A 17509-nucleotide genomic window follows, 5' to 3' on the forward strand; every position below is an offset into this window, starting at 1 on the left:
AGAGCAGATCACAGAAGACAGTACTTCTCAGAATTTAATATGTATACAAACCTTCTTTGGATCTTCTAAAATTTAGATTCTGATTGGGTTGTTTTTGTTGTTTTTTTTTCTTTTTTGGCTGCCCCATGGCATATGGGGTTCCTGGGCCAGGGATCAGATCTGAACCACAGTTGCAGTCTAAACTGAAGCTGTGGCAATGCTGGATCCTTAACCTACTGTACTGGGCCAGGGATCAAACCTGTGTCCCAGTGCTCCCAAAATTATAATGATCCTGTTGTGCCACATGGGAAACTCCCTCATTTGGTTGCTTTTGAGTGGAGCCAGAGATAACAAACTCTTAGGTACTGCTGCTGCTGCTGAAGTTAGGACCACACTGGTTAGCAGAGCCTTACAAGCCATTATAGGTCTATGTAAACATGAGACTTTGAGACCCTCAAAGCAATGAGGGTAGACAGAGAAGAGAAAGGGCTCAGGGCTGAGCCCTGGGATCCTCCAACATGAAGAAGGGGGTGAGACAAGGAGGAACCAGTAAAACTTGAGAAGAAGTGACCTCTGAGAAAAGTAGGAGGAAGACCATGTGAGGTTGTGTCCAGGAAAGCAAGTAAATGAAGTATATCAAGGAGGAGGAAGTGATCTACTCTGTGAAATGTTTAACAGATCAAGTGAGATGAGAACTAAGAATTGCTTAGTGAGTTTGACAATGTGGTGGTTACCGACAAGCAGTTTTGGTGTACTAGTGTGGGGGCCAAAAGCCTTATTGGAGTGAGTTTAAAAGGAAAGAAATCAGTAACAATGTATACAGGCAGCTTATTTTTATTGATTATTTATTTATTTTTTGCTTTTTAGGGCTGCACCTGTGGCATATGGAAGTTCCCAGGCTAGGAGTGGAGTTGGAGTACTGTTGTAGGCTGCCGGCTTACACCACAGCCACAGCAACACCAGATCTGTACCATGTCTGCAACCTACACCACAGCTCAGGGCATCCTGGATCCTTAACCCATTGAGCGTGGTCAGGGATCGAACCCTCATCCTCATGGATACTAGCTGGATTCATTACTGCTGAGCCACGGCCAGAACTCCTCTAAAGACAGCTTTTTGAGGCATTTTTCTGTAAACTGTGGATATGTCATTTATATACGACATGACAAATTACTCTAAAACTTAGTGGCTTAAAACAACAAACATTTGGAAGTTCCCTTTGTGGTACAGTGTATTAAGGATCCAGCTTTGCTGCAGCTATGGCACAGGCTGCAACTGTGGCATAGGTTCAAACACTGACCTGGAAACTTGTGCATTCTATGGGTGTGGCCAGAAAAACCCACAAAAAACCAAAATAACCCAACAAAAATCATCTGCTATCGCACTGTTTCTGTGGGTCAGGAATTCAGGAATGGCTTATTTGGGTGCTTCTGGCACCGAGTTTCTCATGAGGTTTTAGTCAAGATGTTGACCAGAGTTGCAGTCATCTGAGGGCTCAGTGAGGGCTGGAGGATCTGCATTCATGACGGCTCGCTTACTGGGCTGTTTGCAAGGGGCCTCAGCTTCTCACCAATGAACTTGCTCAAGTATCCTGACGACATGGCTGCTGACTGCTTCCAAAGAGTGTGATCATCAGAAACTGGTGTTTTTGATGACCTAGCCTTAGAAGTCACATTCATCACTTGTGCTGTCTTCTGTTGGTCACCTGAACAGAGTGTGGGAAGAACTCCATAAGATGACCAGTGCCAAATGTGGGGATTGCTGGGACCAGATATCTTGGAGGCTGGCTAACCCTGGAGCAGGGAAGTTGGGATCCCAAAGAGTTTTTAGTTTTCGTTTTATTTTTGTCTTGATTAAAGAAGTAAGCATATTTGTATGTTGATCCAGGCATGGTCCAGTATAGAAGGAGAAACTGTTGATGCAGATTAGAGAGGGGGAAATTGCCAGCAAGTGATCCTTGAAGGAATAGGGGTAGAGCATAAGAGAAGGCATTGAGAACTGACTGCACACAGGTGAGGCTGGTCCATGTAGAGTAACAGGAGGGGAGACGGTGTATGTATATGTGCGGAAGGTATTAAATGGCAGCCAGCTGTGATGGTGGGAATTTGTGGATGTGCCCTTTTGATGACTTCAGCTCTCAAGTGATTTGAGGGTCCTGTTTGTAGTGTGGGGAGGGGAGAGGAGGAAGGATAGTCAGCTGGGAGAGTGGCTGAACTCAGGCAGTGTTGGTGGCTTCTGGGTTGTATTAACCACACACATGAGATGCAGAATTGTGAATTTAAATCCATTTAAGTAAGATCAGTTAGCATAGTTTTCTGTTTTGCTCGAGTCACCTTCGATTGTCAAAGGCAGGTGGGGGTCGGTGAAGAGTGGGGTTTGTAGCTAAAGAAGGTGAGGGAGAGTGAAACAAACATAGGATCAATGGATTGTAGGTCCAAGTGGGGTCTAAAGAGTATTAGAATCAATCAGATCCTAGAGGGAATGCATTAGAAAGCTAGAAGGAGGTTGTCAAAGAGAGGGATCCTTGAAATTGAGATGATGAAAAGTTGCACTTATTGGTAATGAGGAAGTCTGGGGCATTGCCTTGCAGTGAGTGGCTGAGCTTGGGTGGGGGAAAAAAACCATCATTCCAGTAGAGGAGGTCACAGGAATCAGAGGCCTGTGTTGGAAGGGTCCTGTTAGCGTTACTGAGAATTGAGAGAGGAGGACAGTAAATCAGCAGCTAAAGTCATCTCTGTGCCATGAGTAGTTGCAGTTCTAGATGACTGCAACAAGGAGGACTGGGGTGTGTGGTGGGGGTTGTGAGTCTACGTTGAAGGCTTTGGGGAGGAGAGAGGGAGAATGTGAGAAAGTGTGGGGACATCTTCTCCAGTTCCAGGCCCAGAGGACTGGTACAGAAAAGACAGCCAGGCCAGCATGGCCCTCTGGGGAGCACAAAGGTGAGGGGGAACATTCAGACAAGTTGAAGATATAGGAAACCCTAAGTTGTGCCTGACGAAAGGGTTTCAAGAGTTGGTGAGGGGAGGGGTGGGCATAGGTGTTGTAGAGGGAACTGTGGAGTCCTGTGTGATGTGAGGTGGGAGATGGGTAATGGGAGCTTGTGACTTCTGTCCCTTTGTGGTCAGTGGAGTCACAGCAAGGTGGTATAGGTGCTGGCATGCTCACAGCAGGTGAGGTGTGGGCCATGGGCACTGGAGAGGGGTAGGTGGGGCTCCCTGTGACACCTGCAGGTAGGAGACCTGACTTCTGCCTCGCAGTGGAGTAGAGTAGGCAATTGTTTAGTGGGGAAAAGATAAACAGCTCTTCTCCTCTGGGAAACAACCAGGAGAGATGATGGGGAAAGTGAAGATAGACCTCTATATTTGAATTTGCTGAACTGGTAAAATGACTCTCAAAACAAAACAAAACACTGATTTCTGTGGTTGAAATATTACGAGTCAGCCAATTTTAGGCTATCAGAAGTTAATCAGCCAGCCTGCAAAATTCTGAAAGTTTGTACCTGGCCTCCTAATAGTGCCTGTGAGCTCTTTAGCACACCATGCGCCATGGAGTTGACTCTGTGTATTCTTTTTTTTTTTTTTTTTTTTTGTCTTTTTGCCTTTTCTAGGGCCGCTTCTGTGGCATATGGAGGTTCGTTCCCAGGCTAGGGGTCGAATCGGAGCCGTAGCCACTGGTCTATGCCAGAGCCACAGCAACGCGGGATCCGAGCCACGTCTGCAACCTAGACTACAGCTCATGGCAACGCCGGATCCTTAACCCACTGAGCAAGTCCAGGGATCAAACCCGCAACCTCATGGTTCCTAGTGGGATTTGTTAACCACTGTGCCACGATGTGAACTCCTCTGCGTATTCTTTTAAAATTGTTTTGCCCCATTTGGGAGTTTCTGAGTTAGGCCTGGTATTGGTGCTAATCCTCAAATTTGCTGTTTTTTTGCCTTAGCGTAGTTACCGCCTGTCCCTGGGGTGTTGTATGGATTAGATATCAGATAAGAAAAGTATCTAGAACAGCAGCTCCTGGAGTGGCAGATGCTGTTGCTGTTATTATTGGTGTCATCACCTTAATGTAAAACTTTGTTAAAAGGTATTCACAGATCAGATTATATACCTGTATTTTCATATGCAAATGTAGGAGTAGGGATTGTAATTAATGTTTTGGAGAGCAGTTTATCACACTCTAAGAGCCTGGGTTTAGGAGTACACTCTATGGTGCATTAGGTTAAGAATCTGCAGAGCTCAGGTTGCTGTGGAGGTATGGGTTCGATCCCCACCCCAGCACAGTGGGTTAAGAATACAGTGTTACCGCAACTGTGGCATAGGTTGCAGCTGGGGCTTGGATTCATTCCCTGATCTAAAACTTCCTTATGTCACGGATGTGGCCAAAAAAAAAAAAAAAAAAAAAAAAAGGAGTCTGGACTTAATTCTATGTCTAGGAACTTTTCCGAAGAAAATAATACAGAACATGTGCAAAGATGGAGCAATAAGATACTTATTTGCAGCCCTTTTTTTTCACTTAGCATAATGGTTTTTAACAAAAATTATTGGGATATAATTGATTTACAGTGTTGTATTAGCTTCGAGTTTACACCAAACTGAATCAGTTATATATATACATGTATCCATTCTTTTTTTCCATATAGGTTATTATAGAACGTCGAGTAGATCTCTCTGTGCTATACAATAGGTCCTTATTAGTTATCTATTTTGTATATAGTAATGTGTGTGTTAATCCTATCCTCCCAGTTTCTCTCTCCCCATTATGGTGAGAGATAAACTTTGATAACCGGAGGTTTGATTTAGAAATCTGTGAGTTTGTTTCTAAGTAGGTTCTTTTGTATCATTTTGAATAGATTCTACATTTAAGTGATATCATATGATATTTGTCGTTGTCTTACTTCACTTAATATGTTAACCTATAGGTTCATTTATGTTGCTGCAAATAGCATTTTTTTAATGGCTGAGTAATATCACATTGTATATGTATTTATACCTCATCTTCTTTATCCATTTTTCTGTCAGTGAACATTTAAGTTGTGTCCATGTCTTGGCTATTGGAAATAATGCTACAGTGAACATTAGGATGCATGTATCTTTTTGAATTACGGTTTTCTCCAGATATATGCCCAGGAGTGGGATTGCTGGGTCATATGGTAGTTCTATATTTAGTTTTTTAAGGAACCTCAGTACTGTTCTCCAGTTCACAATAGTATAGGGGGGTGGGTTCCCTTTCCTCCACACCTTCTCCAGCATTTATTGCTTGTAGGTTTTTTCCCCTTTTTTTGGCTATACCCATGGCATGTGGAAGTTCCTGGGCCAGGGATTGGACCCAAGCCAAGCAGTGACAATAGCAGACCCCTAACCCAGTATGCCACAAGGGAACTCCTATTTGTAGACTTTTTGATGATGGCCATTATGACTGGTGTGAGGTGTTAGATACCTCATTGTAGTTTTGATTTGCGGTTCTCTAATATTTAATGATGTTAAGCATCTTTTCATGTGCTTTTCACTGTCTGTCTTCTTTAGAGGAATGTCTGTTTAGATTTTCTGTCCAATTTTTGCTTGGGTTTTTTGGGTTTTTTTGATATGAAGCTGTGTGAGATGTTTGTATAGTTTGGAGATTAATCCTCTGTCAGTTGCTTCGTTTGTATAGATTTTCTCCCATTCTGTGGGTTGTCTTTTTTTTTTTTTTCATTGTTTCCTTTGTTGCAGCACTTTTTATGAGAGGAAAGTTAGCATCTGTCTGAATGTCTCACTGTTAAGCAACAGAAGACTCTACATTATTAAAAACAAATGGATAGAATTGTTTATGTGAAAAGGTGGTCCAGTATGGTATAAAAGAGGTTTTAAAATAGTAGGTACCAAATGATCCAGTTTTAATTAACAAATATGCACAGGACCAATATGATAACTGTTAACATTGAGATATATATGAAATGTAATATTTTATACATAATGTTCTTTTATTTATGTTGAAAATAGATATTTTTAAAATTAGAGATTATGCTTCCATTTATTGGGTCATAAATGTTTTTCATTACAAATTTTTTTTTCATTGAAGTATAGTTGATTTACTTTGTTAGTTTCTGGTATACAGCAAAATGATTCGGTTTGTATATCTATATATTTCTATTTATAAACTTTTTCATATTCTTTTTCATTGTAGGTTATTACAAGCTATTGAATATAATTATAATTCTGTGTGCTACACAATAGGACCTTATTGTTTATCTATTCTATATATAGTAGTTTGTATCTGTTAATCCCAAATTCCTAATTTATCCCTCTCCCCCTTCCACTTAGGCAGCTTTAAGTTTGTTTTCTATTTCTGTGAGTCTTTTTGTTGTTGTTGTTGTTTTGTCTTTTTCTTATGGGTGCACCTGTGGCATATGGAGGTTCCTAGGCTAGGAGTTGAATCTGAGCTGTAGCCCCTGGCCTATGCCACAGCCACAGCACTCCCAGATCCAAGCTGCGCCTATGACCTACAACACAGCTCATGGCAATGCTGGGTCCTTAACCCACTGAGCGATGCCAGGGATCAAATCTGGGTCCTCATGGATACTAGTCGGATTTGTTTCCTCTGAGCCACTATGGGAACTCCTGTTTCTGATTTGTAAATGAGTTCATTTGTATCTTTTTTTAGATTTCCCATATAAGTGAGAGCGTATGGTATTTTCTTTCTTTGACTTCTTCACTTAGTATGATACTCTCTAGGTCTAGTCTATAATCTTTTAGATTGCTTATGTTTTCTGAGATTTGTAATGAATATATTTTGCTTTTATAGTAAGAAAACAAAAGAGACATAGTATGTATTGGGATGGGGAGGAGGTATGTGGGGTGAAACATACATTTTACTTTCTCACTAGTCTGGAGTGCGTCTATCAGTCTGCACCTTTCTGCTGTCCAAACTCAAGCCTAGTCCTGTGACTAAGCCTGATGATGGGCAGGGCAGACAACAAGCCATGCTTATTGCCTTCGGGCCTGACCTCAAGTTTAGTTGATTCCCATAAAATTCAATATCTTTAGGGGTTTCAGTGATTTTTGGCTAGGAGAGAAAATCAAAATAAGATTGCAGTGAAGGGAGTTCCCGTTATGGTTCAATGGTTAATGAATCCCACTGGGAACCATGAGGTTGCAGGTTCGATCCCTGACCTTGCTAAGCCCGTTAAGGTTGCAGATGTGGCTCAGATCCCACATTGCTGTGGCTCTGGTGTAGGCCTGTGGCTACAGCTCCGATAGACCCCTAGCCTGGGAACCTCCATATACTGCAGGTATGGCCCTAGAAAAAGCAAAAAGACAAAAAAAGACAAAAAAAAAAAAAAATTGCAGTGGAAAGCATCTATCCGAGGTGACTCAAAAGAAAAAAGTGTGAGACATAGAGGAAAGTTGGCAATTACAGGCCTTTCTAAAAAGATGATCTGCTATTTCTTTTAAAGCTTTTCCATGAATATTGTTGGATCAGCACAATCCATTCTCAAGAAACAGGACATTGTGGTTGTCACAAGTTACTGAAGCAGTTAAAAACCAGGAAATGTGCTCTTATGGAAACCAGTACATGAGTCACAGTTAAACAAGTATAATTATGAAGCTGGGAGTTCTAGTGTGTTGCTCTTAGGTCAGATGTCTTCTCAGATACTTGAAATACTTTCTGACATTTGTTTACCTTGAGCTAAGTAAAAAGCAAATTGTATATCCTAACAAAGTTATCTTTTATTCCATTGTTCAGCAGATATGAGAGTAAGTCAGCTTTTTAATTATGTGTATAGTACTAATAAAAGGGAACATTAGCATTTTTAATTGTAAAAGTCAAATAATTAAAGGAAGAAAATACTTTGCTGGTTTAGTAGATAAGCAGCCCTGGAAACAAGCTAGGTGGGCAGGTAGATATCCGCTCCTCCACCATACCTTCCTCCCTTTTTCTTTCTCTCTTTCTCCTTCTCTTCCTCCTTTCCTCTACCTCTCTCTTTTCTTTTCTTTCTTCCTACAAAGAAAACACCTACCTTTGCCAGACACTGTTCTAGGCACTGGGAGTATAACCACAGACAAGGCAAACAAAAACCTCTGCTTGTGTAGATTTACATTGTTATTTATAGACAATACGCAAATAAATGTATATAAAACAATATAGAGAATTAAGTGCTATGAGAAAAATAGAGGAGGGCAAGGGAATAGAGCATAAATGGGCAAGGGGTGGAGGTGACAGAAGAGAGGGGGTATATTTTAGAAGTGACATTTGAACAGAGGTCTGAATGATGTGAGAGAATGAGCTAGGCAGAAGAAAAAGCAAGCAAGTGTGAAGGCCCTGCAGTGAGATACCCAGGTGGCCACCAAATATCAGGGAGGCCAGTGAGGCTAGAGGAGGTGGTGGGTGAGGTCAGCTGGCTAGCAGCAGGCCAGGTCAGGCGGGGGCCCTGTGAGCAGTGAGTCCTCACCACTGAGTTTGTAGACCACTGGAGAGCTTGGCTTAGTACAGCAGTAGTACTGCTCTAATGCAAATACCATCACATGGAATCAACAGATACTTATTTGAAGACTATTACATATCCAATCCCGCTTACCTAGGAATAATTCAACTTGCAGATAATATAATTGTATTATTACACAAAGGTCTCCTTATTTCAGGCATCAGTAATGCATGAGATATTTTTAATTACATTTTTGAGTTTTCCTCTTATTGCTGGTTTTTAGTTTGGACATTTGTCCTCTAAGATTTGTTAGCAAACAAAATAATGTGATTAAATTTTTTTTTTATTATGGAAAGAAACACATGAAATTTATCATCTTAACCATTTTTTTATTGCTGCATGCATTTTTTATCTCATTTTTTTAATAATTTTTTTTAATTTTCCCACTGTACAGCAAGGGGGTCAGGTTATCCTTACATGTATACATTACAATTACATTTTTTCCCCCACCCTTTCTTCTGTTGCAACATGAGTATCTAGACAAAGTTCTCAATGCTATTCAGCAGGATCTCCTTGTAAATCTATCCTAAGTTGTGTCTGATAAGCCCAAGCTCCCGATCCCTCCCACTCCCTCCCCCTCCCATCAGGCAGCCACAAGTCTCTTCTCCAAGTCCATGATTTTCTTTTCTGAGGAGATGTTCATTTGTGCTGGATATTAGATTCCAGTTATAAGTGATATCATCTGGTATTTGTCTTTGTCTTTCTGGCTCATTTCACTCAGTATGAGATTCTCTAGTTCCATCCATGTTGCTGCAAATGGCATTATGTCATTCTTTTTTATGGCTGAGTAGTATTCCATTGTGTATATATACCACATCTTCCAAATCCAATCCTCTGTCGATGGACATTTGGGTTGTTTCCATGTTCTGACTATTGTGAATAGTGCTGCAATGAACATGCGGGTGCACGTGTCTCTTTTAAGTAGAGTTTTGTCCGGATAGATGCCCAAGTTATCTCATTTTTTAATAATGATTTTTATTTTTTCCATTATAGCTGGTTTACAGTGTTCTGTCAATTTTCTACCATACAGCGAGGTGACCCAGTCACACATACATATATACATTCTTTTTTTTTTTCACGTTATCATGCTCCATCGTAAATGCCTAGATATAGTTCCCTGTGTTTTATAGTAGGATATCATTGCTTATCCATTCCAAAGGCAATAATTTGCATCTATTAACCCCAAATTCCCAGTCCATCCCACTCCCTTCCTTTCCCCCTTGGCAACCACAAGTCTGTTCTCCAAGTCCATGATTTTCTTTTCTGTGGAAAGGTTCATTTGTGCCATATATTAGATTACAGATATTAGTGAAATCATATGGTATTTGTCTTTCTCTTTCTGACTTACTTCACTCAGTATGAGAGTCTCTAGTTCCATCAATGTTGCTGCAAATGGCATGCTTTTGTTCTTTTTTATGGCTGAGTAGTGTTCCATTGTGTAAATATACCACATCTTCTTTTTTTATTTTTTGTTATTATTATTATTTTTAATAGTTATTTCCCCTATACCACATGTTCTTAATCCGTTTATCTGTTGATGGACATTTAGGTTGTTTCCATGTCTGGGCTATTGTGAATAGTGCTACAGTGGACATAACGGGTGCATGTGTCTTTCACAAGGCAAGTTTTGTCTGGATATATGCCCAAGAGTGGGATTGCTGGGTCATATGGTAGTTCTATGTATAGTTTTCTAAGGTACCTCCATACTGTTTTCCATAGTGGTTGTATCAATTTACATTCCCACCAGCAGTGCAGGAGGGTTCCCTTTTCTCCACACCCTCTTTAGGATTTGTTATTTGTGGACTTATTCATGATGGCCATTCTGACTGGTGTGAGGTGGTACCTCTTAGTAGTTTTGATTTGCATTTCTTTAATAATCAGTGATGTTGAGCATTTTTTCACTTGCTTGTTGGCCATCTATATATCTTCTTTGGAGAAATGTCTATTCAGGTCTTTTTCCCATTTTTTTCAATTGGTTTGTTGGCTTTTTCACTGTCGAATTGTAAATGTTGATTGTATATTTTAGAGGTTAAGCCTTTGTTAGTTGCATCATCTGAAACTATTTTTTCCCATTCTGTAAGTTGTCTTTTTTTTTTTTTTTTATGGTTTCCTTTGCTGTGCAAAAGCTTGTCAGTTCGATTAGGTCCTACTGGTTATTTTTGCTTTTACTTCTGTTGCCTTGGGAGACTGACCTGAGAAAACATTTGTAAGGTTGATGTCAGAGAATGTTTTGCCTATGTTCTCTTGTAGGAGTTTGATGGTATCTGTCTTATGTTTAAGTCTTTAAGCCATTTTGAGTTTATTTGTGTGCCTGGTGTAAGGGTGTATTCCAGTTTCATTGATTTACATGCAGCTGTCCAGTTTTCCCAGCACCACTTGTTGAGGAGACTATCTTTCTCCCATTTTATATTCTTGCCTCCTTTGTCAAAGATTAATTGACTGTAGGTATCTGGGTCCATCTTAACCACTTTTAAATGTACAGTGTAGGGATAAATATATTCGCTTTGTTGTGCAACACATTTCCAGAATCTTTTCATCTTATAAAGCTGAAACTCTGTACCCATTAACAAGAAATCTTCCTCCCCAGAGCCCCTGGCAACCATCATTCTGATTTCTTTCTCTATGAACTTGACTCTAGGTACCTCATTTAAGTGGGATTGTACTGTGTTTGTCTCTTTGTGGTTGGGTTATTTCACTGAGTGTAATGTCTCAAGGTTCGTTCATGTTGAAGCATATGTATCAGAATTTCCTTCCTTGTTAAGGCTGAATATATTCCACTGTATGTATGGATCACATTTTACTTAATCCTTCATCCCTTGGTTGTCATTTGTGTTGATTCCGCCTCTTGCTTATTGTAAATAGTACTGCTATAACCATGAGTGTGCAACTCTTGGAGAGTTTTGAGCAGTGTTCAAAAAACAAACAGATAGCACTCTGGCTCTTCTCTTTCCATACTAATTAGTGAGCAGAGAATTTGTGTTTATTTCTACACCCTCTGGCACTCAAATTTTTGAAGAAATAAGTGGCAGAACTGAACACTGAGTTGCAAATTCTGGAGGCCGTCATGTGATTTATGTTGTGTTAACTTACACCTGTACTGGGGCAGTGGTTCTTTACTATATGGAGATCACAGAACCTCATTGAAAATCTGATGAAAAATTAGGAACTTTCCCCAGATAAACAAACACTCCAGTATACCACATGTTTACCTAATAGGTCAGTGGGTTCTTGGACTCCTGACACCCATAGAAGGATTTTGTGTGTAACTAGGGCACTGACTCTTCTTACACTCTTTGGGCCTGTATCGGTGGCTTGAAGTACTCCTCCTGCAGTGAGTCATCGATATCATGGACTCCATCCCTGAGCAGGCAGTACCATTTACCACATTATAGGCTTCATGGCAGGACAGATTTATCCCAGCCACACACAGTAGACCTGTTCCCAAGTCTCCAGCTGTGCCTGAGTCCCTAACTTCTGGCTGCTTTTGGATACAGAAACCAAAAGACCATGGCTGCAAGACTTTATTGCTGTTTTTCTCTTCTGTTTCTGGTCCATGGAGATGCTAATCTTTTTGTGAGTATGACCATATCTCAGAAACATTAAAAAATTAGTTGTAGTTTATCTGGAATGTGTTTAAATGTACAATGACAATCTCAGAGGGTGAACTCACAGTAACACATGAATGAGAAATTCCTCTTCACCAGCTGTTTTCTAAGCCAGTTTGTGAATTGGTAGGCATTGGGGGTGGGGGAGCTCTCAACCGGAGTAGTCTCGTACCTCTATGTGATTTTCTAGAGGGGAAGGTGAAAATAAACATTTAACATCCAGCACTTGGGATCATTGCTTGAAAAAGATTTCTTTGCCAGAAAGGCCCAAGTAAAGCCTTTTGGGCATATGTTTCAGAGTTATAAAACACAATTGAAATTAAACATTTAGTCTGGTGTTTTGTTTTGTTTTGTTCTTACTTCCATTTCCTTCCTAACTGGAGAAAGGAAGGAATTTTTTTTTTTTTTTTTGCCTTTTAGGGCCACACCCTCAGCATATGGAAGTTCCAGGCTAGAGGTCGATGCCATAGCAGCTGCCGGCCTGTACTATATCAACTCAGGATCCGAGCTGCGTCTACAACCTACACCACAGCTCACAATGACGCCAGATCCTTTAACCCACTGGTTGAGGCCAGGGATTGAACCTGCATCCTCGTGGATACTAGTTGGATTCATTTCTACTGTGCCACAATGGGAACTCCAAAAGGAAGGAATTTTATCTCATCTCTGATGTTGCTGTTTATGTGAGTTAGGATGCTTTCAACTGTAAGCAACAAAAAGTAGGCCAACCTTTTATGTTTATAAGTAAGTATATATGTGTGTCTTTATAGATACCTATTTATTTGCACACACACCTATTGCTAAAGGGTCTGGAAGCCTGTATAATTTTGTAAAGTTACTAAAGAGGGGCACTCCTGTAACACTGAGCACTCCTGGCCACCTAGATCTTGGTTTCTAAATAGCCTTCCCCACCGAAAGTAGCCAGGGTTCCCTTGAGAAATGGCTGATTCCAGGGCTGGGCAGGGAGGGAAGAAGATGAGCCCAGAACTTTTGGTTGTGCCAAGAGCTAAGGAAGCACACCAAAAAGCTAAGGAGTGTGCTTACACAATTCAGTGGTATTTGCCAATAAAAAGGAACAAGTGCTGCAACACAGATGAACCTCAGAAACATGCTATGTGGAAAAAAAAAAAATCCAGACACAAAAGACAACATTTTATGTGGTTTCATTTATTTGAAATGTCCTGAAAAGGGAATCTATAGAAACAGAAAATAGATGAGTGGGTTCCTGGAGCTGGGTATTAGAAGGGGAGTGACTGTAAATGGGCAAGTTTGTTTTTGGAGTGGTAAAAATTGAAATTTGAGAATTAGATTGTGGTGATGGTTGTACAATTTTGTAAACTTACTAAAAATCACTAAATTATATACTTTAAGTAAGTGAATTTTGTGGTAAGGAAATGGTACCTTAGTAAGGCAGTTTAAAAAAAGTTACTGGATTTGTCAGAAGGACTCAGGAGTTAGCCTATAGAAGCTCCCACTGGTCAAATCTGGGGTTATCTGAGTATCACAATAAATGATGATAGTGGATTAAATCTGCCATGGAATAAAATAATCCACAAGTGTATTTGACATATAAATAAATACATGAATAGGTAAATGAAGGAGAAGGGAGAGTTCTTTCCTCATATTGCCTACTAATAAATATAGAAGGAATGATGGAGGGAACATCGTTATTTTCCAAACATTATAGTAATAGTTAACCTGGGCAGGAATCACCAGTGGTTTATTAAGCCAATGAAAGTTTGATGAGCAGTTCCCATCATGGTGCAGTGGAAACGAATCCGACTAGGAACCATGAGGTTGTGGGTTTGATCGCTGGCCTTGGTCAGTGGGTTAAGGATCTGGCGTTGCCGTGAGCTGTAGTATAGGTCGCAGATGCGGCCTGGATCCTGTGTTGCTGTGGCTGTGGTGAAGGCTGGCAGCTGTAGCTCTGATTAGACCCCTATTCTGGGAACCTCCATATTCGGAGGGTGTGGCCCTAAAAAAAGAAAAGAAAAGAAAAAAGAATGTTTGATGAGACCTCTGATGTTGGCATGGTTTCAGAGGGACACCTCATAAGTTACATGTTGGTTTCAAAGGGAAAAGCAGTACACTGGGATAATTTGGCAAAACCACCTTGAGCGATTGTATTCATTTTTTTTGTTGCCATGTATAACAGTGCCCAGAAAGTTTTCACCACAAATTCAGCAGTGTAAAATTATTTCATAGTTTCTGTGGGTCACAAGTCTGGGCATGGCTTTGCTGGATCCTCTGCCCAGAGTCCAGTGAAACTTTAATCCAGGTGTCAAGCAGGGCTGGGTTATCTGGAACCTGGATGGTGGCAGGTCCACTTCCTGCTCACATGCTTGTTTGCTGCATTCTGTTCCTTGCGGTCAGGATTGGACATCTGCGTTGTTTTGCTGGCCGTTTGAAGTATGCTCTCAGTTCTTAGCTGCTGTCTCTATTTTGCATGTGGGTTCCCCAATATGGCCACTTGCTTCCTCATAGCCAGCAAGGGAGAGGACGCTCCAGCAAGACGGAAGCTGCATCTTCTGTGACGTAATCATACACTTGTAGTCACGAACATCCTGTCATCTTTGCTGTTCTCTTGGTTAGAAGCAAGACACAGGTCCTGCGCACACTCAAGGGAGGACACACAGGGCTTGAACACCAGGAGGTTGGGGTCACGGGTCACCTCAGAATCTGGCTGCCATAGTATTAATGTTAACATCACCAGTATTGGGACAGACCAGCAGTACGTGCTTCTGTCCCTCTGAAAGGGCCACAGCACCCCTTCTGATCTATTCCTGCCAAGTCTGCAGAACTTTGGAGGCATGAGGGAGACCAGAGTCTGGCCTGTGCTCCCCACAAGTGTCCTTGTCAGGGAGGACAAAGGAACTGCCCCAGGTTAGAGGAGATAAACAAGACAGGCCAGCACATGGTATGGGCAACCTTGGGTTAGGAAAAATAGCAAAAAAGGACATACTTGGGGGACAGTTGGTAAAATTTGAGTTTAGACTGTAGATTAGATTATATCAATGTTAAGTTTCCTGATTTTGATAATTGTACTGTGGTCACCTAAGACACGTCCTTCCTTATTTTTAGGAAGTAAAAATATTTGGAGAAGAGATGCACATGATGTATGCAACTTTCAGCTGGTTTCAAAAAAGACTGTGTACGTGCATGTGTGTTAGAGAGAACATAAAGCAAATGGGCAAAATATTAACTATGGCTAAATTTGGGTGAAGGATATACAGGAAATTTTAGGACAGTTTTTTATGTCTTTTTTGCCCCCCCCCTCCCCAATGGCACATGGAAGTTTCTGGGCCAGGGACTGAATCTGAGCCGCAGCTGTGTTGAGTATCAACATTTAAAAATATGTTTCTGAATGGTAGGCAGAAAGGACATCTCATTAAAAACATGCACTTCACTGGTTGGCAGCATGATTGAACTTTTAACAACCATAAAAATCCCCATATTTTGGTTTAAGTTTTTTTGATCAGTTCATTTATGTCTTTCACTTGGTTTTCTGTTGTGATATTTATCTTTGTGTTGAGTAAAAGCCCATTATTTGTTATTTAAATTTTGTTCCTTGGCATATGTTAGCAATATTTGTAATTGGTTTCTTAGCATTTTTACATTGATATATGGTATTTTTTTTTTGTCCTACAGAATTTAAAAAATGGATTCTTTCTTTGCTCTTAAAGAGATGAGAAGTCTTTTCCATGTTATTGGGAGATAAATTTTCACATTTTTTCCCCTAGTACTTTAAAAAGTAAATTTTAATCTTACCTGAAAACTTGGGGATGGTTCAGTGTGAAGACATTAACTAATGTTTTCTAAGACATTAACTAATGATTCTTCTACTTTTATTCATTGATTTGAAATGAAGGTTTGTTATCTACTACATTTGTATATGCTAAAGCTAATTTATAGGCTTATTTTTATTATTGCCCTGTTGGTCATAAAGTACTAATCTTACTTTGGGGCATCAAAGTAGATTTTATTGATTAACAATATGTAATAATTGCATTTAAAAAGCTTATTCTTGGGAGTTCCTGTCATGGCTCAGCAGAAATGAATCTGACTAGAATCCATGAGGACGCAGGTTCGATCCCTGGCCTGGCTCAGTGAGTCATTGGGTTAAGGATCTGGTGTTGCCATGAGCTGTGGTGTAGGTCGCGGACGTGGCTCCGATCCTGCATTGTTGTGGCTATGATGTAGGCCAGCAGCTACAGCTCTGATTTGACCCCTAGCCTGGGAACCTCCATATGCTGTGTATGTGGCTCTAAAATGACAAAATAAAATAAAATAAAAAACAATAAAAAGCTTATTCTGTTCTTTAAACTTTTGCTTAAATTGGTGGTTAAATTTGGCTCGTGAAGTTTCATTATTATTTTTTAAAAAACCTAAAACTGAAAGCATATAATCAGAGATTTATGTTAAAGATATGTTGGGATAGATACAGCCTAAAAGCAAGTGGTGACAGAAGTACACTTTTTCCTCTGTATGGACATTAAAATGTAATTTGAATTTTATGTGCTCTCTAAAAGAGATCTTAGGCAGAATTCAAAATATTGCTTTTAATAAAGGACCAGGAATTTAGGGAGTATTCTTGAAAGAATTATTTCTTCCAACATAATTGAGAGGAATTTTAGGTTCAAAATATCTTATAATCGTTGTACAATTCTAATTTAGTTTTAAAAAATAAATGTGTATATTTAGGAAGACATAATTGTATCAAATACACATAAGAAAAATGTTAGGAGTAAATGATATAGATATTACTTTGTTTTCTTATTTTATACCACATCTTTCAAAACTTTTTAATGTCAAAGATAATATACCCTTTTTAGTTTGGTGACTCAAGCTAGTCTCTCGTGTAGAATCCAAAGTATGTAGAGTCTCTGCCACCTCTGCACATGCACACTGGCCGGGGCAGTCCTGGCTCTCCTCACCCACTTCCCTCCAGTGCTGGCCAGTCCCAGGCTGCTGGGAGCCCTGGCAGGGAGCTGGGGGTGGGGAGGGCCCACACACCAAGCTATGCAGTCATGTGGTCATCTGTGCCATTTGAGTCCACAGCCTGCATGAGGTTATGCCCTCTAGAAAGCAGGGCAGAGAAATTCAGCAGCTCTTTCACGCAGGTGAGCAGATGGTAAAAAAAAAAAGTGGAGACCATATCTGCTCGACTTTTTTGAATATTCTTTATGCAAGAGAAGCCAGCTATGGAGGTTGTTGGTATTTAATTCTCAGCAGACTATCAGTAGGCAGTGTTTTCTTTCTTCCCAAACATTCCTTTAAGAGGCTGAACTATTCGGAGGTCCTGAGATGAAGCCATTTGTTGGGTGAATGTTGAAAAGTGGCAGGTACAGAGATAGTATTACAGTTTCACTGGTTTGGCATAGGAGACTCTACTGGCTCATGCCGGTTTGGGTGAGTCTTCAAGGTCCCTCAGCAGGGGTTAAAGCAGGGCCCATCACTCCCTGTCCC

At 40.4% G+C, this 17509-nt stretch overlaps 1 protein-coding gene across 18 annotated transcripts in view; it reads left to right on the forward strand.

Moving 5' to 3' along the window:
- SPIRE1 (spire type actin nucleation factor 1) overlaps positions 1-17509 on the forward strand; it is a 180827-nt gene that overhangs the window by 42658 nt on the left and 120660 nt on the right. The window lies entirely within an intron of this gene.

Source organism: Sus scrofa, chromosome 6, assembly GCF_054392235.1.
Source record: "Sus scrofa isolate SSC_HxYL_T2T_F1_AM1 chromosome 6, Sscrofa_HxYL_maternal_Yorkshire_Landrace_v2.0, whole genome shotgun sequence".
Lineage (NCBI taxonomy): Eukaryota > Metazoa > Chordata > Mammalia > Artiodactyla > Suidae > Sus > Sus scrofa.